This window comes from Prionailurus viverrinus, chromosome A3, assembly GCF_022837055.1.
Source record: "Prionailurus viverrinus isolate Anna chromosome A3, UM_Priviv_1.0, whole genome shotgun sequence".
NCBI lineage: Eukaryota > Metazoa > Chordata > Mammalia > Carnivora > Felidae > Prionailurus > Prionailurus viverrinus.
Genome location: NC_062563.1, coordinates 112,670,610 through 112,696,521, shown reverse-complemented (window position 1 = coordinate 112,696,521; position 25,912 = coordinate 112,670,610).

Sequence of the window (25,912 nt, the reverse complement as noted above, 5' to 3'; positions counted from 1 at the left end):
ACATCCATTTAAAAAAAAAAACGGACTATGTGAAGTATTGTGTTTGAATCAGTCATTCAGCAAAGTGAGGGATATGCAGTTTATTAATTGCATTTAGAAATCTTGAACGAACCTATAACTTTGATAAGTTAGTTACAGATAACAGAAACATTACAATAAATAATCCAAGGGATGACTAGTAACATTTCCATAAAAATAATCATAGTAGGTCTGTGTATTCCTCAAGTTTCAGCTTTAATTTGTGACTGAGAAAGACTAGGTAATGGTTTAGAAATGTCATTATGAATTCTAACTGGTTTGGCTTCTATGCTACTCATATCAGTAGATTCATTTGCTCATCAATATTTTGGAACTTGAGCTAATTCTCAGTTACTTATCAATTGTTTCTTAAATGATATTTACTAGGGGAAAACAAATATCAAAATATCAGCTATAAAATGATCCAAGGTGAAACATCTTCCTGGGAATTCTGTATATAATTTTTCAACTAAATCTTTTATTTGACAGTTTTAGTTGCAGAGTAAAATCTCTATAAAATTTGATAATAAATTTTAGGGTAGTTTCATACAAGAGAAAGAAGTGTTTTGGTGCTCGTAGTCACAGAGGGACAGTTAGAGGTTGAGACATGGACAAGAATTTGGAATTATTAGAATTTCAAACGACCCAAGGACAAGTAGCCCAAAAGATTGGCTCTTCCACAATAGTGGAATTTATGGTACAAATAGTGGCACTTTATCTATAAGAAAGACATTTGTGTTATTATGTCTTAGTAATTCAAGAAATAATTATTGAGTGCTTCAGTCTTCAGAACAGTATCATTAGGCTTGGTAAATTGATACTTTTGTGTGTGTGTGCTAATACTGAATATTTATTTTCCCAGTGACCTTTTTTGTTTATAGAATCTGAAGTACTTAGGGCTCATCACTGGGTGTTACATGTCAGTGATGAATCACTATTTTCCACCTCCTGAAACCAGTATTACACTATGTTAACTATCTAGAATTTAAATAAAAACTTACACATGCACACACACATACACACAATCTGAAGTACCCTTATCAATAGGCCCTCAGGTCTGACAGTGTGGAGGACCTTTACATTCCATTTCTATTGGGGACCAATTGTTTATCTGAGCAGTTATAGGTTTATCTTACATACTAGCTTTTCATTTTTGCCAGGTCTTTTCAAAAATATTCTACTACATTATGGAGATATATACCAGAGCTATAGTTTCCCATTGCAATTTAGTTTTTCTGACCACATTATCATTTTAGGTTTTAGATTATTTACAAAAAATAGAGGATAGGGATCACTTTATGAGTACAGAACATTTATAGGTACATTAGTTTTGGTTTTGGTAGTAATATCATATACATGGAGTCATATAATATGTAGAATTTTATGTCTGGCTTGTTTCACTGAGTATAGGTTTGAGACCCATTCACATTGTTACATGTGTCAATAGTTTATTGGGTTTTATTTCTGAGTAGTGTTACCTTGTATGGGTATTCCACTTTTGTTCATCCACTCACTTGTTGATGGGTCCTTCAGTTGTTTCCAAATTTGGGCTAATGCAAATAAAACTATTAGAAGTACTTGTGTAAAGTCTTTGTATGAACATCTCCTTTCATTTATTTGGGTAAAGATGGAAGGTTAAAATAGCTGTTTCATATGGTAGGTGCAAGTTTAGCTTTTAATGACTGCCAAAATTGTTATCTAAAGTAGCTGTAATACTTTATATTCTAACTGGCATGATAGGAGTCTTCAGTTTCTCTACATTCTTGCAAAACTTGACCTTGTCAGATTTTTGGTTATAGACATTCTAGTGGGTATGGAGTGGTCTTAAATCCTGGTTTTAATCACCAAGTTAATTGGTCATGTTCTCACGTGTTTATTAGCCATTCATATATATACTATGGTGAAATGTCTATTCAAAAATTTTCTCCATTTTAAAATGTGTTGTAGGTTTCCTTATTTAGATTTAATTGTTTCATACACGGATACAGGTTGTTCACAAGACATGTGATTTGCCAATTTCTTCCAAGTTTTTTATCTTTTCATTTACTTCATAGGGGTTTTAAAAGAACAGAAACTCTTAAATTTGATAAAGCACAATATTCACATTAAAGAAAATGGATTGTGCTTGTGGTAGCTTAAGAACTTTTAACCTGACCCAAGATCATGAAAATTTTCTCCAAGAGGTTTATCTATGGTATGAAGTAAAGGTCTAAGCTAAGCAAAAGAAAAGCAGACAATTAAGCTTGATTAAAAGTAAAAAACTTTTGCTCGCAAAAGTATACTATTATTAAAAGAATATATAAGCCACAACAAGGAAATAATATTTATGAAACAGCTCTCTGAAAAAGACTACTATCCAGGATATAAGGAAATCCTACAATTCAATATTAAAAAGACAAATAATAAAAAAAAATGGGCAGGAGATTTGAACAGACATTTCACTTAAGAATATGTATAAATGTTGAACACATTCATGAAAAACTGTTCAACTTCATTAGTTATCAGATAAATGTAGATTAAAGTTGTAATGAAATACATACCCAATGAAATGGCTAAAATAAAAAAGACTGATACTGCCAGAGCACCTGGGTGGTTCAGTCAGTGGAGCATCTGACTTCAGCTCAGGTCGTGATCTTGCAGTCCTTGAGTTTGAGCCCTGTGTTGGGCTCTGTGCTGACAGCTCACAGCCTGGAGCCTGCTTTCAATTCTGCCTCCCTCTTTTTCTGCACCTCCCCCACTTGTGCTCTGTCTCTCTGTGTCTCAAAAATAAATAAACGTTTAAAAAAAAAGACTGATAACACCAAATATTGGTGAGCATAGGAATACAAAATGATGTAATACTTTGCAAAATGTTCTGGGAATTCATGTGAAAATATACATACACCAACCCACTTACCCAGAAATACCACACCCAAGTTTTACCCATGAAAATTACAATCAGTATCCTCAAAAATACTGTATAATATTCATAGCAGGTTTATTTTAATATTCAAAACAGAAAACAGACCAGAAGTCCGTCCACAGGAGAATTTCATCAATATACTTGATATACTAATACGATAGCATACTACTCAGCAATAAAGTGGTACAAATCACCGATACACAAAGCATCGTGGGTGAATTTCAAACACCTTATACTACATGCAAGAAGCTTTACCCTAAAGAATATGATTCTATTTATATGAAAGTTTGCAACACATCAAATAACCTATGCTAAGGAGGAAGGAAACTTCATCCTTGAGGGGTGAAGTTAACGGTTTATAAATTGATAGAGGTTTCAACTGCATAGATATATGTATGTATTAATCATACATTAATATCATTAATCACTCAGTGAATGTATGATTATCCATGTATGTCACTGTATTATGCATAAAAATTATACAGAAAAAGCAACAAAATCTTTAAGTAAATTTTGAATTCTGTTGATAAAATCCATGGTGAATACTGCAGTATTTAGGAGGTTTTTTTTTTCTTCTGAGTACTATCTGTAATTATTTTATTGATATTGTATTTCTCAAGGGAGTGCTCTCAACCTGGGGTTCCCAGGTGTGTGCTTGTAACTCTAAGCACATATGACACTGTGCTAGCATTAATTCAACAAATCTGTCTCTATAATCAATTTCAGTCAACACTGATTAATTTTAAACTTTCCATTTTCAGAAAAGAGAAATATGTTATTAGAAGAGAAGGAAAATATCCAAAGAGCATTTAAGATAAAAATGTGTGAATGGATAAAGATGTGGTTTATATATACAATAGAACACGACTTGGCAACGAGAAAGAAAGAAATATTGTCATTTGTAGAAACGCGGATGGAATTGGAGGGTATTATGCTAAGTGTAATAAGTTCAGTCAGAGAAAGATACTATAGGTTTTCACTCATATGTGGAACTTGAGATACTCAACAGAAGACCATGGGGGAAAGGAAGGGGAAAAAGTAGTTACAAACAGAGAGGGAGGGAGGCAAAAATAGTTACAAACAGAGAGAGAGGGAGACTCTTAAAAACAGAGAACACACTGAGAGTTGATGGGGGCGGGGGAGAGGGGAAAATGGGTGATGGGCATTGAGGGCACTTGTTGCGATGAGCACTGGACATTGTATGCAAACGATGAATCACAAGAATCCAGCCCCAAAACCAAGAGCACACTGCATACAATGTACGTTAGCCAACTTGACAGTAAATTATATTAAAAAAAATACATAAAATGTGTGACTACAAAGACAGTGTTTATGTTGGACTGCTTCAAGCTCTGCTTTTGCCCATTCTGAGGGCACATGTTCAATCCTCTAGGCTTTGGGGGGCAATATGATAGAAAAGTTAAAGAAAACCTGCCACAGAAACAAAACATCAAGAATGGAATTAGGTGAGAGTCACGTGGACATCTTCCAGTACAGATTTCATCTTAGCATCTACAACTTGGGAGGAAAACACACTTCTCCTCGGGCTCTGACTGGGTTTCTGCAGGTGGCACTTTGATGTTAGACTTATTTGTTATAGTTAAAACCATCCAGAAAGGTGCTTAACATCCGGCTGCAAATAACACATGGTTCTGTTGTTATTGATGGTCAATTGTCATGGTTGCTCCGTGAAAGCATACGTATAACTCAGCAAGCGAATCTGAAGTGATTTTAGCATATAAAGTTATAATAAGTTCTTTTGAAAAATAGACCTATGGCAGAAATATTTAAATAAGTCATAGAGGATTTACTTTCTGAGATTAGAAAGTATAATTCCTGACCCTGGTAAACACAGTAGAAAACTAAATTTAGTGACTGTTTTCCAGAATCAAGCTCGTTCACCTGTTCCACCTTTTTGTGAAGTATGTCCATTTAAGGACAGGATTGGACTAGCAAGGTAAGAAAAGGATGGTTGAACACATTTTTGGCCAAGCTGAGTTTGCATTTATACCCAGATAATAAAAGTAGTTAAAATACAGTTCTATTTTTGGTATACACACAGGTAGTAGTAGTAAAGAATATATCAGCACATTACTTCTCAGAGGAAAAATTACTGGTGGTAAAAACAGATCTTTATTCATTTCTGAGGTTTTAAAAATAGGCAACATAGGTGCACCTGAGTGACTCAGTGAGTTAAACCTCAGACTTGTGATTTGGGCTCAGGTCATGATCTCACAGCCCCATGTCAGACTCTGTGCTGGGCGTGAAGCCTGCTTGGGATATTCTCTCTCTTTGTCTCTCTCTCTCTCTCCCCCCCACACACACCTGATTGTTGTCACTCTCTCTCTAAAAAGCAAAAATAGAAAATGGAAATATAAATGCAACTAAAAAAGAATCAAAGAATGAGTAACCCATAAACCTAGAAGAAAATAAATATAATAGAGTATCATGGCAAACACATAAAATTAGGAGGAGAAATAAAAGCAGATCCAAAATCCTAAGAACCACAGAGATAAACAAGAGAAAAAAGGACTGAGAAAGAACCACTGAATTCAGTTAACTCTTTGCCTATTGAGCAAGAGGAGGTTTGTATAAACAATTCTAAATCCTGAATTATCAATTGTGTTACTTCAGAACTTTACTTTGCTGGTCTTGGAATTGTGCATTAAGCTATCATTCCAAAAATATTAGATTATGACAATGCTATATTAGATTATGACGGTGCTATTCTTGTCCAAGTACTCACTCTGGATTTTGCCCCTAGAAATAAAGACAGAAAAGAGCTACATGCTCTTGTTTGTATATAGTATGTCATCTCTCCATAATTGAATTCAAGTATGCGTCTTTCAGAAATGTTAATTTGGACAATGACATCCCTTAGATTTTTTATAAACCAGCTATCCCATCCTAGACATCCATTCCATTAATTTAATAAATTTGAGCCCAAAGCAGGGGGAAACCAAAACAAAAACAATTCATATTGACAGATATCCACCTAGTAGTACTCTATCTGAAACAACTCTATGTAACAATGTTTAAAAATGACCACTCTGACATGTATCCTTTTTGTATTATAATAAAATGGAACACTACTTATAGAATTCAAGAATCTCTTATTAAGTGAACATTTATTTCAGTTGCCAAAGCAGATTTCCTCTAGTGTTCCATATAAATGCCCTTGCCAAAAGTTCCTGTCTCTACTAGATACACTCTACAATAGAACATTCTGTGTTTGACAAATATTTCCATGCATAGCAAATTCTACCGATATTAACAACTATAACACTGGGGTGCCTGGGTGGCTTAGTCAGTTAAGCAACCAATTTCAGCTCAGGTCATAATCTCATGGTTCCTGTGTTCAAGCCCTGTAATCGGGCTCTGTGCTGACAGTGCAGAGAGATTCACTCTCTCTCCCTTTCTGGCCCTCCCCCAACTTGCACTTTCTCTCTCTCTCTCAAAATAAATATATAAATAAAAGCAACCACAAAACAAACAGCAGAATCAAAACATTGCTGGCATTCTATGAATGCAAATCATGTGTGCCTATGTTCAGTCACAGCAATCAACAGAATATGGTAAGGCCTAGAAAATTATCTATTAAAATCATTCTCAGCTTCTTTGTAAAGAACAACAATTTCTCATTTTATTAAAGCCTTGTGATGGAAGGAGGCCCATACAATGACATTCCTGGGTGTTGTGAAAGCTGAGGGCCACATGCTTTCTTACTGTATACATTCATCATTTGAACATAAACTCAGTTGATTAATAATGTCATCTAGTTCTCTTCAGTTTTTCTTTTCTTTCTTTCCTTCCTATCCTTCCCTTTCCTTTTTTTTTCCAATAAAGTTACTAAGCATCTAATAAATTCTTAGAGAGTGTTATCTCCACTGAGATGAGCCCATAAGGAAACCAAGAATAGTATTTTCTTTCTTTTTTTTTTTTTTTTTTTTTTTTTTTTTTAAATTTTTTTTTTCAACGTTTATTTTTTTGGGGACAGAGAGAGACAGAGCATGAATGGGGGAGGGGCAGAGAGAGAGGGAGACACAGAATCGGAAGCAGACTCCAGGATCCGAGCCATCAGCCCAGAGCCTGACACGGGGCTCGAACTCACGGACCGCGAGATCGTGACCTGGCTGAAGTCGGACGCTTAACCGACTGCGCCACCCAGGCGCCCCAAGAATAGTATTTTCTAAAAGCCCAAATAAGCAGCACTTGGTCAGAATTAATGCTGAGTGATTACACAGAATTTTAAAATTCATGAATACAACTTCCCTCATTTTTTCTACTTACAGAAAGATGTAGTTGAGCATTATGTGTATTTGGTGGCAATGGACCAGGAGTGGATGATTTTTAGTTCCCTGCATATCCCTTTATATAATCCACTTTAAATTCAAATTCAATACCCTTAAAAATAAGATTCATTTATTGATATAAAATGTTTTATATCAAACCAGACTTGTCACTTTGAATCAATATTTTCTTTCCATACTTTCACTACTTCCTAGTATTAAAATACTGTATACATTTCTATGTTCTTCTTATCTCTATTTTTCTGCCTCCATCTTAAGGCATGACTTTCATCATTGCAAGCTAAGATGACCAAAATATCTTATAAATGGGCCTGGCCAGAATCTCCCCCATTTTTACCTTCAAGTTAGTTTATGTATCTTCTATGGCCTATATTCCAGAGGAAAAAAACCCACATCATTCCACTGTAACATGTTTTTATGATCCAACTTCTTAAAGAAAACAATTCAAACGCCACGATATTTACAACATCCACTAATAATAAAAGCTCTCAAAAAAGTGGGTTTAGAAGGAACATACCTCAACGTAATGAAGCCCATATATGAAAAACCCACAACCAATATCATAATCAATGGTGAAAACCTAAGTTTTTCATCTAATATCAGCAAAAGGACAAGGATGTCCATTCTCACTATTTTTATTCAGCATAGAAGTCCTAGCCACAGAAATCAGGCAAGAAAAAGAAATAAAAGGCATCCAAGTTGGTAAAGAAGAAGTAAAACTGTCACTATTTGCAAACGATATGATAATATATATACATATAAAACTCTAAAGCTTACACCGGGGGGAAAAGTTATTAGAACTGATAAATGGATTAGGTGAAATTGTAGGATACAAAATATACAGAAATCTGTTACATTAACTATACACTAATAACAAAGTAGCAGAAAGAAATTAAGAAATCGTCCCATTTACAATTGTATAAAACAGATTAAAATACCTAAGAATAAACTTAACCAAGGAGGTAAAAGACCTTTAATTCAAAAACTATAAACCATTCATTAACGAAATTAAAGATAACACAAATGGAAAGATATACCATGCTCATGAATCAGAAGAATGCCATTAAAATGTCCATACTATCCAAAGCAGTTTACAGTTTCAGTGCAACCCTATCAAGATACCAGTAGCATTCTTCACAGAACTAGAACAAATAATCCTGAAATTTATATGGAACCACAAAATTCTTTGAATAGCCAAAACAATCTTAAAAAAAGAAGAACAAAGCCAGTGGTATCATAATCACAGATTTCACGATATACTGCAAAGATGTTACAATCAACACAATATGGGATGGGCCAAAAAATGGACACACAGACTGATGGAACAGGATAAAGACCTCATAAGTAAACCTATAGCTATATGGTCAACTAATCTATGACAAAAGAAAAAAATACACAGCAAGGTTTTCAATACATGATACTAGGAAAAATTAGACAGCTATATGCAAAAGAATGAAATGGAATCACTTTTTTAAACCGTTCACAGAAAGGAACACAAAATGGATAAAGGCCTAAATGTGAAACCTGAAACCATAAAACTCCTGAAAGAAAACAAAATCAATAATATCTTGGATATCGCTGTTATCCACACATTTATGGATATGTCTCCTTAAGCAAGAAAAACAAAAGCAAAAATAAACAACTGATACTATACTGAAACAAAAACCTTTTGCATAGTGAAGTAAACCATCAATAAAACAAAAAGACAACCTACTGAATGGGAGAAGTTGTTTGCAAATGATATGACCAGTAAGGGGTTAATATTTTAAAAATATAAGGAACTTCTACAACTCAAAGTCAAAAAAACAATACAACTAAAAAATGGGCAGAGCCCCTTCTTTTCCAATGACGACATACAGATGGCCAAAAAAAAAAATGAAAATTTTTTCGACATCACAAACCTTCAAAACCACAATGAAGTATATCACCCCACAGTTATTAGAATGGTTACCATCAAGAAGACAAGACATAACAAGTGTTGACAAGGATGTAGAGAAAAAAGGACCCCTCATGCACTGTTGATGGGAATGTAAGTTAGTACAACTACTATGGAAAACAGTATGAAAGTTCCTCAAAAAATTAGAAATACCTTATGATCCAGAAATTACACCAGTGAATATTTACCCAAAGGAAAAAAAAAACCCACTAATGTGAAAAAATAAACACAGCCCTACAGCATTATTTACAGTAGCCAAATATGGAAGCAAATTGCGTCTACTGATAGATGAATGGATAAAGACGACGTGGCATACACACCTATATAATGGATGTTACTCAGCCATAAAAATAGAATGAGATCTTGCCATTTGCAACAACAAATTTGGACCTAGAAGACATTATAAGTGAATTAAGTCAGGTACAGAAAGACAAACACCATGCTTTCAATTATACATGGAATTTAACAAAAACAAAACAAATGAACAAGGAAAGTAACAAATAGACAAATAACAAGAATTGGTGCTTGCTGGAGGGGAGGTGGATGGGAGGATGGGTGAAATAGATGAAGGAAATTAAGAGGCACAAACTTCCAGCTATAAAATTAGTAGGTCATGTAGATAAAGAGTACCACACAGGGATTATTGTTAACAACATTGTGACAACATTGTATGGTGACAGATGGTGACTACGTTTATCATGGCGAGTATGGAGTAATGTAGACAATTGTTGTACACCTGAAACTACTAGAACATTATACTTCAATTAAAAACATTTGACACTAAAGAAAGACACAATTTTGTATTTCATACTCTGCTATCTGGCTCTCAATGATTTATTACTACAAAGAACAATTCTACTTGAGATAAATAAAAAAATTAGCATACTTCTTTCTAGAGTAACTTTGTCCCCTGGAAATTTTCACACCAATAAGAATGATGCCTAGTTCTGAATATTGAAGCTATAGATGAATTAGAAATGATATCCACATTGAATAGGAGTTTGAAATTGACACTCTTTGAGACACTTTCCTCACCTTAGTTTTGATGCTATTTCCACACATTTAACTGCCTTGATGGATATATGAGCTTCCTTATCTTTCTCAAACTCAAAAATTCATCACTGTCTGAACATGTCCTGTACCTTGGTGCTTCCAAGCATTGCCAATATTTGACACTCCTAAAAAAAGAAAGAAAGAAAGAAAGAAAGAAAGAAAGAAAGAAAGAAAGAAAGAAAGCCTTTGCTTTTTCTCTTCACACATCTAAGTCCTTGCTATCTTTGAAGGGGTGTGAAGATGAGCCAACTGCCAACTGTTACTTTTCATCCAGTGTATTATCAAAGTTGATGTGTCCTTCTGCTGTCTAGATGGCTGCCCTCTCTGCACATCTCATCTAATTCTGCTGTGGAAGACATAGGCCTATGACACGTGAAGGGCATGGCTGTCCTCAATCTCTGCTCCCGCCATGAGTCCTTCATTACAACGCTTACATAACAGCATTTTTGCAGAAAAAATTCCAATCTTGGTCTCTATTAGCAAGGTCATGGGTTGAATAACGGATAGGTTAAGAAAGAGAAGCATGAGAGAGGACATAGGACATATGCTTCCTCCTCTGTACTGCCTTTCACCAATGGGATGCTGACCATGGTTACTCATTAAGCAATATTGCCCTTAACTTCATATTCTGACATTTTATTCCTCCAGTGTAAATACCTCATTCATATTCTTCTTAAAGATGGTAGATTGAACACATTCATTAGATTCCACTTTTCTATGAACTATAAGCTAACCTAAATTATAGTATAACTGTCTTTGGAGGATGGCAGAAAGGGAAGCAGGTTTCTAGAATGAGCACGCACATGTCTGTGTTTATGTGTGAAAGGGTAAAATTTATGAAAGAAATCAAAATCTCCACTACTATATATAATTACTAGAACTGAAAAGTAAAGAAGTAGCAATTCAGGCATTTTGGTTAGAGAAACAGAGGCAGATGACAAAGTAATTAAAAGATTAAGAAGAACTGTGACAACTTGGCAATAGCAAATGTATGTGGGGCACAGAAATATGACTTTTAAACTATACTTATGCATGGGTTTTATAAAAATAAATACTATTTATTAATTATAAAATATCTCATTTTAGAACATAGCAATGATCAAAAAATACACACACACACAAAATAGATGAGATTTGTGTTGGGAAATACTGGACAGCTGGCTGTCTTCTAAAAGGCTGATAGAATGTTAAACTGTGGTCAGTGAATCATGGTACATGATCTGATCCTAAGCACTGTAAACTCTGACTCCTCAACGTGTCAAGAGTAGATGCCATTCTCAAAGGCATATTCAGGTGAAACAAATTCATGAACTTGATGGGGAAAATGAAAATGGTGCTTTTTAAATATTCCATGAGAGGTACAGCCTGTGAGGTCACCACATATTTGAATCCATATAAACAGCTGTTCTTTTCTTATAGTCATATCTACCTGTAAAATTATCTACAATCAGAATGCCACTCAACTGATGTACAATAACAAATATAGAGAGGGTAAGGAATGGACATTAATTCTTTCCATTCATTTGGACCAGAGATGTCTAGAATAACACTAATGCTATCCACAAATCTATATACAGGAGTCCCACATGTAATTTCAAATCTTTTAGAGGCCATATTAAAAAGGAAACAGGGCACCTGGGTGGCTCAGTCAGTTGAGTGTCTGACTCCGGCTCAGGTCATGATCTCACGGGTCATGAGTTCAAGCCCTGCATGGGGCTCTCTGCTGTCAGCACAGAGCCAACTTCAGACACTGTCTCCCCCACTCTCTGGCCCTCCCCTGCTCATTCTCTCTCTCCCTCCCTCTCTCTCTCTCTCTCAAAAATAAATAAACCTTAAAAAGAGAAAAATAGTTGAAATGAATTTTGATACTATATCTAGTTTAACATATCTAAAAATTATAATTTCAATATGCAATCTATTTAAAAAGTTACTAATAAGACATTTATGTAGTTTTTTCACTACGACTTTGAAACACAGTGTATATTTTACACTTACTGCACATTTCAACTTGGACTAGGCATAGATCAAGTGGTCAATAGCAACATATGTCTAGGAACCACCACATGGGACAGACCTACTACAAAACTCTTCTTTTAAGGAGACCATAAGAATTGAACAGCAGAAAACTGCTTTTCAGTCTTGTACTCAGAACCTCAGGAGTTTGTTATAAAATATGGATATTTAATGTGTATCAGGCTAATGTAACAAGGCATACATTATATCTACAGTAAGTACATATCTTTCCTGGGGACAGCAGAGGGTAAGTGCATGGACCAGGGAAGTTTCTCTTATCTAGTGTCTGGTTGGATTCAGTCCATGGTTACCTCAGTGATTTTCCTTTTTGTTTTCTAAGGAAGCCAACTCCTCTGGTAGGTGACACATTCTTTCTTTAAATATGCTAATCCTTTGAATCAAATTAGAGTTCATTTCTTCTTACCTAATGTTTCCCTCTTTTTAGAGACCTTGCATATCCTTCCTATATCCCACTATGCTTCAGTCATAGAAAAACAACTTCCTTTCCTCTTACTTTCATATTTATTGAAAGCATCTTATTGCAGCCTCAAATGTAGGTGAATGGTTTCATATTCTTTGCATTTGATGCATCTTCATACAACTTCCTACAGATATGAATATCTAATTTAGCAATTTAGCAAGCTGAAGATTATATATCTTCACAATTCTTGTATTTGAAAACATCAATTATAGTTGAAGTCCTGCCATAGCAATTATTTTTCTACTTATTAATAAAATATATATTATTTGGATGTTTAAAATATAATTTATTTATAAACTATATAAAATAATAATTGCTCTGTACAACTGGTCTGGAATTCAATGAGATAATATGCAAGATGTATGTTACGAAAATTATTTTATAAATGGATTTCGTATCTCTATACATTTATCTTATGTTTATAAAAGACATACAAAATTATAATGTAAAGAACAGTGCCAATGGCATGTGTCAGCAGAATGTTTATAGGTCAGGAATATATATACCATAAATCAAAGTCATAAGTGGACAAGAAGCCCCTTTAAAAGATAGCAAACATTTAGAGTAATAATAAATATGTAAAATTGTAAACACAAATAACATTTTTCCATTAGACTGCATTTCTCAATTTCTTGTCAGTTATTTTCATAAATTTTTCAGCAGGACCTATTTTCAACATTCTATTTGCTAAATAATATAGAGATGTTATAGTGGTAAGATTATTTTTTAGGGGACCTGCCTTTAGGAGCTCTCGTCGTGTAAATTAGGAAAGGTGTTTTTTCATCATCTGTAAAGTGATAGGTGAGGCAAGATGATCCTTCAACTCTTCCTAAGCTCTAACTTACTTACTTATTACTTACGACTGGGCTGCAGAGGTTCTTGACCCTCACTGCGGCTTCCTCTTGAAACTTGGTGAAGATTTTATACAGCCACTGAGAGGATGCTGCAGTTTCTGGGAACAATGCAAACTCATAGGCATCACCATGAATCTAGGGCTTTCAAGTCCCCAGGAAATCATAAGTCCCAGTGGGTTTGAGTTCTGCTTGTGGTATCAGACCCTGGACAAATTGCTTAAAATCTTTGTACTTTGAATGTCCTGGTGTATAAAGTGGAGATGAGAGTTCCTGTCCTGCCCTTCTCACATGGTTGTTGAGATGTGTGTGTGTGTGTGTGTGTGTGTGTGCATGTATGTATTAAATCTAAGTAATAATCCAATGCACAGTATGTTTTCTCCAAATATAAGAGCATCGCTTCACTTTTACTATCAGGTGATACTGAGAACTTTACTTACATTGCCTCCTTTTATCTCTATGAGGTAGAATCCCTATTCTCATTTTGCAGAAGAAGAAATTGAAATCTCAACCGTCAAATAATTGACAAAAATTACAATGACAGTCCATAGCAGAAAAGAAAAGGGATTTTAAAATGGGATGCTAGTCTAATTTCAAAGCATTATTTTTTTTAAATGACATTTTCTTACTTCTTTAAGTACACTTACACTCATTTCAAAAAGCAATTACTCAGACCAGCAATGAGCTGGTTTTGTATAACATAATTTGGCAAGTGTCACAGCAATTTAGGGCTTGGACTGATACTAGAGAATGTGAAAAATATAGATATACTCTCTATTAGTTAGGATTCTGTGACCCCATTTATCCTGGGTGTCCTCCATGTTTGCCTGGTCATCTATGACTCTCTGAGCTTCCATGATCTCATTTGATAAATTTCATAAGGGGATTAGAATCCCTCCAAGGTTCTTTGCCAATGTAAACATCTATCTTTCTTTTCCTTCGGTTGGTTTAGGTCTCTGTATCACTGCCTTCTAGCATTAAGTATTCTCTGAGTTTGGGCTCTGGAGTTATTCTGTTTCTTGTCTCCTATCTCTCTGTCTTTTCTTTCTCCCTCCAAGTTCATTCCAGTCCAGTATCTTCACCTCTCACCTCCACTGTGGCAGTAATCGAATCTTCATGTTCCAACATCCAAAAAGGACATCCTAAGGCCTCTGTCCCTTAAAATTTCTAATTGTGAAAAACTAAATAGTCAAATTCCTCATTTCATTCTAGAAGCATTTCTACAGTTAATGCCTCCACACCTCCATTACGTTACACTCAGTTTTCATTGTGCCTTCACTCCCTTCTAATGCACTTGAAATTGCTCTTTTGTGGTCAACAACGGCTTGTCAAAGGCTAACTCCATTCAGCTTCCTCCCTTCTCAGTTTACTTAAACCTTCTGTGGAAATTAGCACTGTTAGTCTCCCTTCCCTTTTTAGAATTCTCTTCTCTCAACTATTGCAAATTCCTAAATCTCCTCTTATTTTCTCACTATTTTCAATAAATCTCGTTGACCTTTCAGTTCCTACTCGCTCTTTTAAATAAAGAAAGAAAAGAAGGCAGGGAGACACCTGTGGTCATGTAGTATCCCTTGTGGAAATAAAGCAAGACCACCTAAATGAGAACATGCATAAGCTGTTTATTCAGAGCTTGGTATGGAAAAAAACAAAAACAGCCACCAACACTTGTATCTGACAGAAACTCAAAGCCTGGTAGGGAAGTGAGAGAGCTTTACGGCCGGGGGTGGGGGGTGGGGTGGGTAGTGGGGAAGCCACATTTCAGGTATACCTGATTGCCTCACTGGAGGATGCTGGAGTGGCTAAGCTGGAGGTAAGCTAACACTAGAAACCTGACATCCTATGTGATTGGCATAGGGAGCATCATTGGCCTTCTCTTGTTGATCCACAGTTGGAAGCAAGGATGAGGGAATAAAAGTTTGGGAAGCTGATAGTCACTGACCAAGTCTTAAGTATTTTGGGCCAATTGCTGCAGAGGTGGTAGTTTGGCTTCCCAGAATGGTGGCTTTAGGATTGTGGTCAGAGTTCTATTTCGATTCAGGATCTGACCACTCGTCATCTGTCTCTCACCCTAAACTCCTAAAAAAGGCTACTTTTAGAAACTAGCTCCTGCTTCTGGCCCTGTTTTTCTACCATATTCATGTGTCCACCAGAGAGGGGCTGAATAGATATTCTTCCTTCTTAAACACCTTCAAATAAGGACGTATTAATGGAACAACATGTGTATTGTAGTCTCTACAGTTACTGGGGGGGGGGGGTCACATGAGGAGAGGGCTTCTCAAATTTATGGTGAGGTCATTTTACTTCCATGGCGGTTTTGAAGGTAGATGTGTGATTTAAAATAATAATTTTCCAAATATTTACTTTCTCTCCTGATCCAACGACATCAGAAGACTCCTTAGAAAAATTAGATAGACTTTTCCTCTTCTATTTTCACTTTTGCTCCAGAATCATTTCATTTTTTTTTCTTCTACCCTTTAACATCTGCTTTACAGAGAGTGATGCATTTTCATTTTGAAATCTATACCGTGTGTTACCTGGACCAGGTATACCACAGTATTCGAATCAGAAGCAGATAAATCATGTGTGATTGATAACGGAGTTATAGGCTAGCAATGGGAAATGAATTACGATAAAGAGTAATCGGTCCTGTCGAGCTAGAAGGCAGGTATTGTGGGGCTTAATGTTGTATAAATATAAAGCCCTAAGATTTTAGAATTTTATGCAGTGTGTCCATAAATCATGACAGAAAACATTTCTGTATTTTACAGATCATGCGCACACATTTTTTCATCATTTGACAGACACATTTCAAGATTCATTAGGCTAGCTTCTGCTGTGCCTCTGGGAGCAAAATGTGTCCTGCTTACGTACATCCAAGAAGAGGGCAGAAATCTTTCAACGAGACACATATCAGAGCCCTGAAGAACTTGGTTATCCTTCAAAACTGAGGACAGAACAAGGTGTAAAAATTTTCATTCAATGCTACCAACCCTTTTGTTGGTAAAACACAAAACTATTACTCATGAAGATAAAATTTACATGCAGTAAAATGTTTAGATATAAAGCGTAGAGTTTACTGAGTTTGGGCTTATAATATTATCATTAAATTAACATATAGAACATTTCTACACATGGAAAATTGCTTCAAGTAACTCACCAATCTACCCTCGACTCATCGTCAGAAGTTTACCACTGTTTTTATTTCAGTGACCATACATTAGTTTTGTCTGTTCTTGAACTTCATATAAATTGGATATGGTGTATATTCCTTTTTGTCTGACTTCTTTCATTCAACATGTTTTTGACCTTTTTTTTTTTTGGAGTTTATCAGTTCTTTTATTATTACTATATAAAATTATGTTGTATTAACATGTCACATTTTAACTATTCTACTGATGGGAGTTTGGATTGTTTCCATTTTTTTTTTCTATTGAATAAAACTGCTACCGACATTCCTTCAAGTCTTTGTGTGTATATATGCGTATTTCCCTAAGATATACCAAGGAGTGGTATTGCTGGGTCATGGAATAGGTGTATGCTTAGGATGATAAGAAACTGCCCAAGATTTTCCAAAGTGGCTGTACCATTTCACAACACAACCGACAATATATAAAAATGTCTACTACACCACATCAACCCTAACTCTTGGTGCTGTCCATCTATATCCATTTGGAGGGATGTGGAATGTCATCTAGATATGGCTTTAAGTTATATTTCCCTAGTGACTCAAGATGTTGAGTACCTTTTTCATATGTTTAGTGGTCATTTGTGTATCTTCTAAGTGTGTGTTTATTTCTTCTGCCTACTTTTTAGTGGGTTGTCTTTTTTTAATAATTTACTCATATAAATGACTTCATATGTTCTGGATAATTATCTTTTGTCCTCAAAGTTGCTTTTGACTCACGTCTCCACTAGATCTCTACGTTAAAAAGCTTTGTTTTATTATTAAGAAATATTGCATACAAACAAAAATTTACTGAGTAATATAATAAATACTCATAATTGCTGTTATACTTAAATTACAGTTAAGTCACGAACACTGGGTTTATGAGATTGGAAACTTCTTATACCTGACTGAAGAAAGTGAATTTCTCTGTAGTTACACAATAAAAATCCCCACATAATTAAATCCTAGGGAAATAGCATCTGCAATACAAGAACAATTTAATTATCCCTAAGTGTGATTGTTGGTCTCTCCTGAGCTCCAGAATGGTCAGTTGTCAACTTGTCATTTCCTCTGGATGTCTGCAAAAATTAATGCAACTTTTCTTCCCTAATCTTGGCTTTCCCCATTTCCCCCCATTTCATTAAATGGCACCACCAAATTCCCACTGGTTTAATTTAAAACCTTGTCATTCATCTCTAATTTCTCTCATTGCTTCAATACCTAATTTATTACCAATAAATTGCTTCAATACCAATTTATTACCTTGTAATAAATTAACAAGTCTTAACACTTCTATATACAAAACATATCTCCAAACTGACCACTTTTCTCATCTTCATTGTCACTGTCTGTACATGCAATACATACACATGTAATATATGTGTAATATATATGTACATGTAATACATATATAATACATGTAATACATATATGTAATACATATAATACATATATGTGTAATATATATGTAATAGATGTGTATCACATTTTGAAAATCATGTTTCTCTTGTGCTTAAAGGCTTCTACACACCCAGACTAGAAGTTCCTGAAAAGAAGTAGAATCTTTGTCTATTTCCATGATGTTATCTCAAACTCCTAATCTCTTTGCTCCAAGTCCAACCAAACTGACTTTCTTTTTCTCAAACACCTTTAGCTTGTGTCTGCTCCAGGATCTGTGCTGTTGCCTCTCTGTGCATAGAGAGCTCTGCTTCCAGATGTTTTTAGAAATGTTTCCTTTTTATCAACCATTTTCCAGCTCATTTGTAACCTCCTTAAAAACACTCCTTACATGCTTCCTAAAAGCAACATGTTCTCAACCCAATTTTCTATCACAGCAGCCTCTCTTATCATTGAAATATTAAGCCCAATAAAAATAAGTACTAATGAAGAGTTAGATTATAAAATTATTTTATTGGTTAGAATTTGAGTATTAATATCAATATGGACTTATCATTTTTCCATGATGATTCTTGGGTGTCTACACCTATAGATTTTTGAGTCACATTCTTAGGAATACATAAATAGGAACAAATTTACTGGGTTCTAAGTAACGTGGCTCATTACTTTCTGCTTGCTTAGAACAGACTTGGTTTAAGTTTATTGTCTCAGAGTAAACATAAATCGTATCTCTTTTCTCTCTCAAAATTATAAGTTCACCATAACCATAGGTTATATGTATATTTAAATAAGTATTTACAGAATACTTTCCAGATGGCTTTATCAGTCTACACTCTGTTCAGCACTGTCAGAGTTTCTGTATACCAACATCAATGCTAGCAAGAAGACAGTATCTACATATCAACTTTTCCACCCAAACATATACAAAGTGATAACTTTCTGTGGTTTTAATGCATTTCTGTGATTACTAGTAAGTTTGAGAACATCTTGCTACATTGTTAGATTTACAGATTTCTTATTTTATAAACTACACATTTATATCATCCATACATTCTATACGTGAGTTCTTGAGTATTCCTAGTTGATTTTCATAAGTGAAAACACAGTATCAGCAGGGCGCCTGGATGGCTCAGTCTGTTAAGCATCAGACTCTTGGTTTTGGCTCAGGTCATGATCTCAACAGTTTGTGAGATCAAGCCCTGCATCCAGCTCTGTGCTGACAGTGTGGAGCCTGCTTAGGATCCTCTCTCTCTGCCCCTCCCATGCTCGTGCTTTCTCTCAAAATAAACTTAAAAAAAAAAAAAAAGGAAACAAAATATTACCTTCAAAAGACAACTAAGTATTTTAACCATTAAAGCACTTAAAACAAATATTGATTTGGTAAGAGAATTCCTAACTTTTTAGTGTTAAATTTTTGGTTATCAAGTATGACCTATATTCATTTTCTACCTGATAATAATTTCTATCCTCTTTTCAGATATGTACATGTTTTATTTTAACTGGACCAGAAAAGTTCCTTCTTACCTGGTTCCTTTATCCTTCTGACATCTCATTTGAAGTCAGGAGGCTCAACAAACAGGGAAATGGAAAGCTAGCTACAGCCTTATCTTAGAATAGAAAGGCTAATTCTGGGTATGGCATAAGTTACAGAACTATCTGTTTGTAGCTGGGTTTGATCATCTGTTCGATGTCCTTGTTAAAGTCAGCTCCCCCCAAGTGATTTGAGTTAACATTTAAGAAATGAACTGTAATTTCAATCTATCTCATTCAGACTCCAAGGCAGTAGTTTTTAAATAAGGTTCCATAAATTTTGTATACTTACAAAGAAAAAGAATATTTCTTTCTCTTGTATTTCTTTAAAAATTAATTCTAAAAATCACAAGATAAGTTAATTTTAACCTCTCAGGTCAAACAGAACCTTCCAGATCCTGTCTTTCCTAAAGGTTAAGTTACTTTTTTTTTCAGAAGATACATTTACTTCTTTAGGAGTAACTTAGAATTAGTATACAGTATAATTATTTATTGATTTTGTACTGGAAGCAATCCTATACTTCACATTCACAACAGCAGTTTCAAATGAATTATTTTATTAGCACTGTTGACCATTAAGACTGTACTCAAGAGGTGTGCATAAGAAATTGACATACATAATTATATGTAACTTTTCTTTATTTGAGTATCAACTGGGGAACTATCTATTTATTCTATTTTTCATTTTGCCCCATCTTGATAATGACTTTTCCTTCACATTAAAAAAAAAAACTTAACAGACTGTTGCATGGTCAGTTTTATAAGTTTAGCCATCTTAATGACTTATTAATATTACTTCCCTGTTGGCTAGATTTATTGCTGAGCAATCAGTCTTTAATATGACCCCAAACTCCAAATCAAGCATGTTATGCTCGATTTGGTAGGGCAATTTCGACACTGCTAGTATGGACACTAAATTTTTGTCAGTCTCACTGTGTCCTTGGTCAGTTCATTAAGTTTTCGGGTGGATGAGTATCTTCCTCTATTAAGCTGATATTTTACTTGTCAGGGACGGAGGAATAAAGAGCTAATTAATAGTATGAAAGGACTTTTAATACTAACAAGTATAAAATAAATGGTAAGTTGAACAGTTAAACCTTCATTCTTGCACTACAGGCCTATCAAATATCATTAGCCACATTGTTTACTTTACTTTTTACCCCCAAAGTATTTGCAATTTGATTACACCAGGCAAATAATATAGATACAAATTTGATTCAGGATATAAACCAGGTGTTTTTAGCTTTAGCCAGGAACAAAACAAAACCAGGTGTTTTTAGCTTTAGCCAAGAAAGAAGATTGATAAAAAATCTTGGAAGAACAAGCTCAAGATGGGAGACATTATTCATTAGGCTAATGATATGATGAGTATATGAAATATGAGTTTTTGACATTTTTTAAATACCAAGGTGTAATTCGTGTAATTGGTTGCTTAACCAATCCACACATTCTCTAAAATAATCTGATTTTGGCTCCTACTGCAATCTCTTCTTCATTCATTGCATAACCCCCACTTCAAGTTTCCAGCTCCAAGGTTAGCTCTGACCAGTGATAAGAGTAAAGGTCAATACTACTAAAACTAATGAATTCAGGAACTCTAATTAAACCAATAAGCTAATGGAATTCCTTCATCATTTCAAAAATTGGCATGTAACACATCTTCATACCAATTTAAAAAGGAGTCGGTAGATTTGCTACAATTTCTATGAAATAAATTTCCTTAAAAAAATAGAGTTTACGGGGCACCTGGGGTGGTTCACTCGTTTTAGTCTCTGGCTAAAGTCATGATCTCACAGGTCATGGCGTCGAGTCTCACATCAGGCTCTGGGCTGACAGTATGGAGCCTGCCTGGGATTCTCTCTCTCCCTCTCTCTGTTCCTCCCCTGCTTGCAGGCTCTCTGTATCAAAATAAATAAACTTAAAAAAAAAATATATAGTTTATGCCATCACAAGGAGTAGAGAGTTTTCATTTCCAGCTGTCTCTCAGGCTATCGCGGTGTGTGGCTGTGAATCTTGAAACAGTTACAGACCTTTGCCATGATGAGAGATGTTACCCAGAAGCTGAAAATAATATATGGTAAGGAGGCTGCAGCACAGGCCAAGTTCTGGAAGTACAGGAATTAAACCAAACTTAACTTTGCCCTACTGCCATGCTTCCAGTTCAACGAATCAGCAACCAGGTGGACTGTTTAAGATCCAGACCCTCTGCAGGCATAGTGCACACAGTTGCTTTGTACAGAACCCCAGTGGGTGCTATTCACATAGACCTCAATTGCTCCTGGGTTGTTTACAGTGAGAGTCCTGAGTCGATGATGTTACCTCAGGGAAAACATCCTCAAGCATTCAGCGATTCATGATAAGCTTTAAGACCAAACTTTTGTAGGGTTTAACATGGCTAAAGCTTTTATTTGTGAAGGTTTAGCTTCTACAAAGATAAAACTATTTGGACAATGGTAATATTAGCAAAGTTCAACTAATACCCATAATACAATTATATACACCTTGATTCAATTAACATTTTTGCTAAGAATCTACTACGTGAAAAACAATATACTAGATGGGGCAAGGGTATAGAACTCAGGAAATACAGCTCCTGTCTTCAGGGCTTTGACATAATATGTAAAACACAGCATAACAAAAATAGCCAAGTGCTATGTAGAAAACTCAAAAAAAAGTGGTAAACCATTTAATTTAGTGTAGGGACTGATTCACTGAAGAACTGGGGCTTAGTTGTGTCTTTAAAGACAGAGCTTGAAAGATTTTGATGGATTTCAATGTAGCAGTGGTATTTTGCAAGCAGAAACAAAAACTTAAGGGAAAAAAAACTTAGGAAATTCTGTAAACGGAAAGTACAAGAGTTGATACGGAAAAAAACCACTAGCGCATCTCAACAGTGGATTTCAGATCACAGGAGAATAAAACCAGCACATCTGAAGACAGATCAAGAGAAAATATGTGTTCTGAAGAGAAAGAAAAGAGACTAAGGAAAAATAAAAAATACTTAGAGACCCAGAGACAACATAAAAATTTCAATGTACATATAATGGGAGTCTGAAAAACAAGAGAACAGGCGGAATTTAATTTAAAAAACAATGGACAAAACTTCCTAAAAAAAATCGTTAAGCTCACAGTTCCAAATAGGATGGACACAAAATAACCCAAACCTAGACATATCATAGTCAAATAATGAACACAAAGCAAAGGAAAAAATGTTGAAAGATCACTTAGTGGGGAACAATGCAGGTAAAAGTTGAGTACTCATAATAATGATGATGATGGAGGTGAAATGGTCAAAGGATGACAAGTTCAAAGTCTGTGTGTGTCAGGGGTAGGGTGTGGGGAGGAAACACTCTTGACCAAAAATTCTGTGTCTGGAAAAGCTATATTTTAAAATGAAGGTGAAAACAAAAGAACATATCTGGTGAACAAAACCTGAAAAAATCCATTGCTACTCCACTGACTTTAATGAAAATACTTAAAGTTCTTTAGCTCTAAACAAAATTACATGAGATATAAATTAAATCCACAGAAGTATGTAGAAATAATAACAGTGTATTCCTGGGTTATCAGAAAGGGCTATATGACACTAAGAGCAAAAAGAAGAACAAGAAAAAGGTGTATTCCAGCAAGGTTTCTATATTGTACAAAAATTAAGTTAACATTAATCTGAAGTGGACTGTGATAAGTCAGCTGCATAGTATCTGCAGAGAAATCACTAAGTAAAAGCAAAAATATATAGTTGAAAAGTCAACAGAGGAACTGAACATAGTTCACTGTAAGTATTTGTTTAGCACAAGAGTAGACAGAAAGGAGGGACAGAAGAACACAATCAACATGAGACATAGCGGCATTGAGAATAAAAGCTGTGAGAATACACTTTTCCTTTAGGTAAGACCAGTTAGCAAACACAGAGGCCTAACCTAAGTTAGGGTGCTAACCTCCACGGAGACTAGGAGACAGCCAGATCTTCCTTGATGATTAGATTTCAAAGGGCTAGTTCCCAGGTCCTTGGAATTGGAAAACAGATTTACATCTCAAGGGGGCAGATAAAGAATGTATGTATGTATGTATGTATGTATGTATGTATGTGTATTTACTTATTTAGAAATGCTCTCAGGAAAGTGAGATCAGGGCTACAGAGATAGGAAAAAGCCTATTTAAAATTTGGTCCACTTGAGGGAAATGTTAAGGCTGCCTTGGTCAATAGCAAAGTATTAAAAAGAGAAAAAGATTATACAGCATTACCAAGAGGAATTTATGCCAGGTGTTCAAGGAGGTTTTAATATCTGAAATTCAGATAATACACCATGTTAAAGTAATACACCATGTTAGTAGGATAAAGCAAAATAGTCACAGGGTCATCACAATAGACATGAAGAAAGCATCTGACAAAATCCAATACCCATAAAAACTGTCACAAAACTAGGAAGGGAAATTTCTCTAAGTGATAAATGGCATCGATGTAAAAAACCTATACTTACGGAAGGAAGACCAAATGCTTTTTACAAATGCTGGGGAAAAGGAACATGTCTGTTATGGCTCCTTCTATTCATCTTTGAAATGTATATTCCAATCAAATGAAATAAAGCAACATTAATAAATATAAACACATCTATGTATGTATATAAAAATGGTACAGTCACTGTGAGAAATTTAGGCAATTTCGGTAAAAATATTTCTACTCACACTAAAAATTTTTTTTAATTAAAGCAATTTTTTAATATTTATTTTTGAGAGAAAGAGAGAGAGTGTGAGCAGGGGATGGGCAGAGAGAGAGAGAGAGAGAGAGAGAGAGAGAGAGAAGCAGGCTCCAAGCTGAGCTGTCAGCACAGAGCCCAACGTGGGGCTTGAACCCATGAACTGTGGGATCACAACCTGAGCTGCAGTCAGACGCTTAACTGAGCCATCCAAGAACCCCTAAAAATTTAAGTTCTACCCTTCAGTATGTATCCTGAGATAATAAAAACATATATTAACAGAAAGACTTGTATATGAATACCCATAAAAGCATTATTCATAATAGCTCAAAAGTGGACTCCATCATAAATCCATCAGTTAGTGAATGGGCAAATAAAGTATGGTTTATCTATTCAATGCAGTGTTATTCAGCAACAGAAATAAATGAATTACTGAAATATACTGAAACATGGATTACCTCAAGTACTGAGGTACTAATCAAGAGAATTCAGGCAAAAAGACCACATATTGTAGGATTCCATTTACATGAAATATCCAGAAAAGAGAAAATTATAGATAATGAAACAGCAGCTTCCTAGGCTTGAGAGAGCAGGAACAGATTGAAAATGGGAATGTGGGAACTTTTGAGGATGATAGAAATGTATTTTTTAAGTTTATTTATTTATTTGGTGTGGGAGGAGGGGAGGGGCAGAGACAGAAGGAGAGAGAGAACCCCCAAATAGCTGCACATTGTTAATGCAGAGACTGATGTAAGGCTCAAACCCACAAACCCATGAGATCTTGGGCAGAGCCGAAATCAAGTCAGTGTAACTGACTGAGCCTTCCAGGTACCCCTAGAAATGTTTAAAAATAATTGGATTGTGGCGGTGATTGGCAAAATAGTATACATTTGCTAAAAATATTTGAATTGTGTATTTACCATGGGTCAATTTTATGGTATGGAAATTATATACCAATAAAAATGTTTATAAAAAGAACCAACAAAATCATGATATAAACTGTCCTTTCATAGAAGGATAGTTCACTTATGGAGTTGGAATTATCATCTTTGACATTTTATAAAGGACTACACAGTTTGAAGAAAACTGAGCAGGAGAACTTAAAGAAGGAAACACCTTTCTAAAAATGGGAAATTAATGGTCTTAATGACCATTAACCTCTTGGGTAGATGGCACTGACTCGTTAGACAGTTAATGTATACGGGGTGCCTGGGTGTCTCAGTGGGTTAAGCATGGGACTTCGGCTCAGGTCATGATTTCACTATTTGTGGGTTTGAGCCCCATATCAGGTTCTGTGCTGACAGCTCAGAGCCTGGAGCCTGCTTTGGATTCTGTGTCTCCCTCTGGCTCTCTGCCCCTACCCCCTCTCTCAAAAATAAACAAACATTAAAACAAGTTTAAAAGAAAGACAGTTAATGTGTATATGGAGACACTTGGCAGTAAGTTGAAACACTGCATCATAGACAAAAATAGGGTTCAGGGCTAGAGATCTGGATTTTGGAGTCATATTCAAATGTCTATATGTGTGTAAGTATATATACATATACACTGAATACT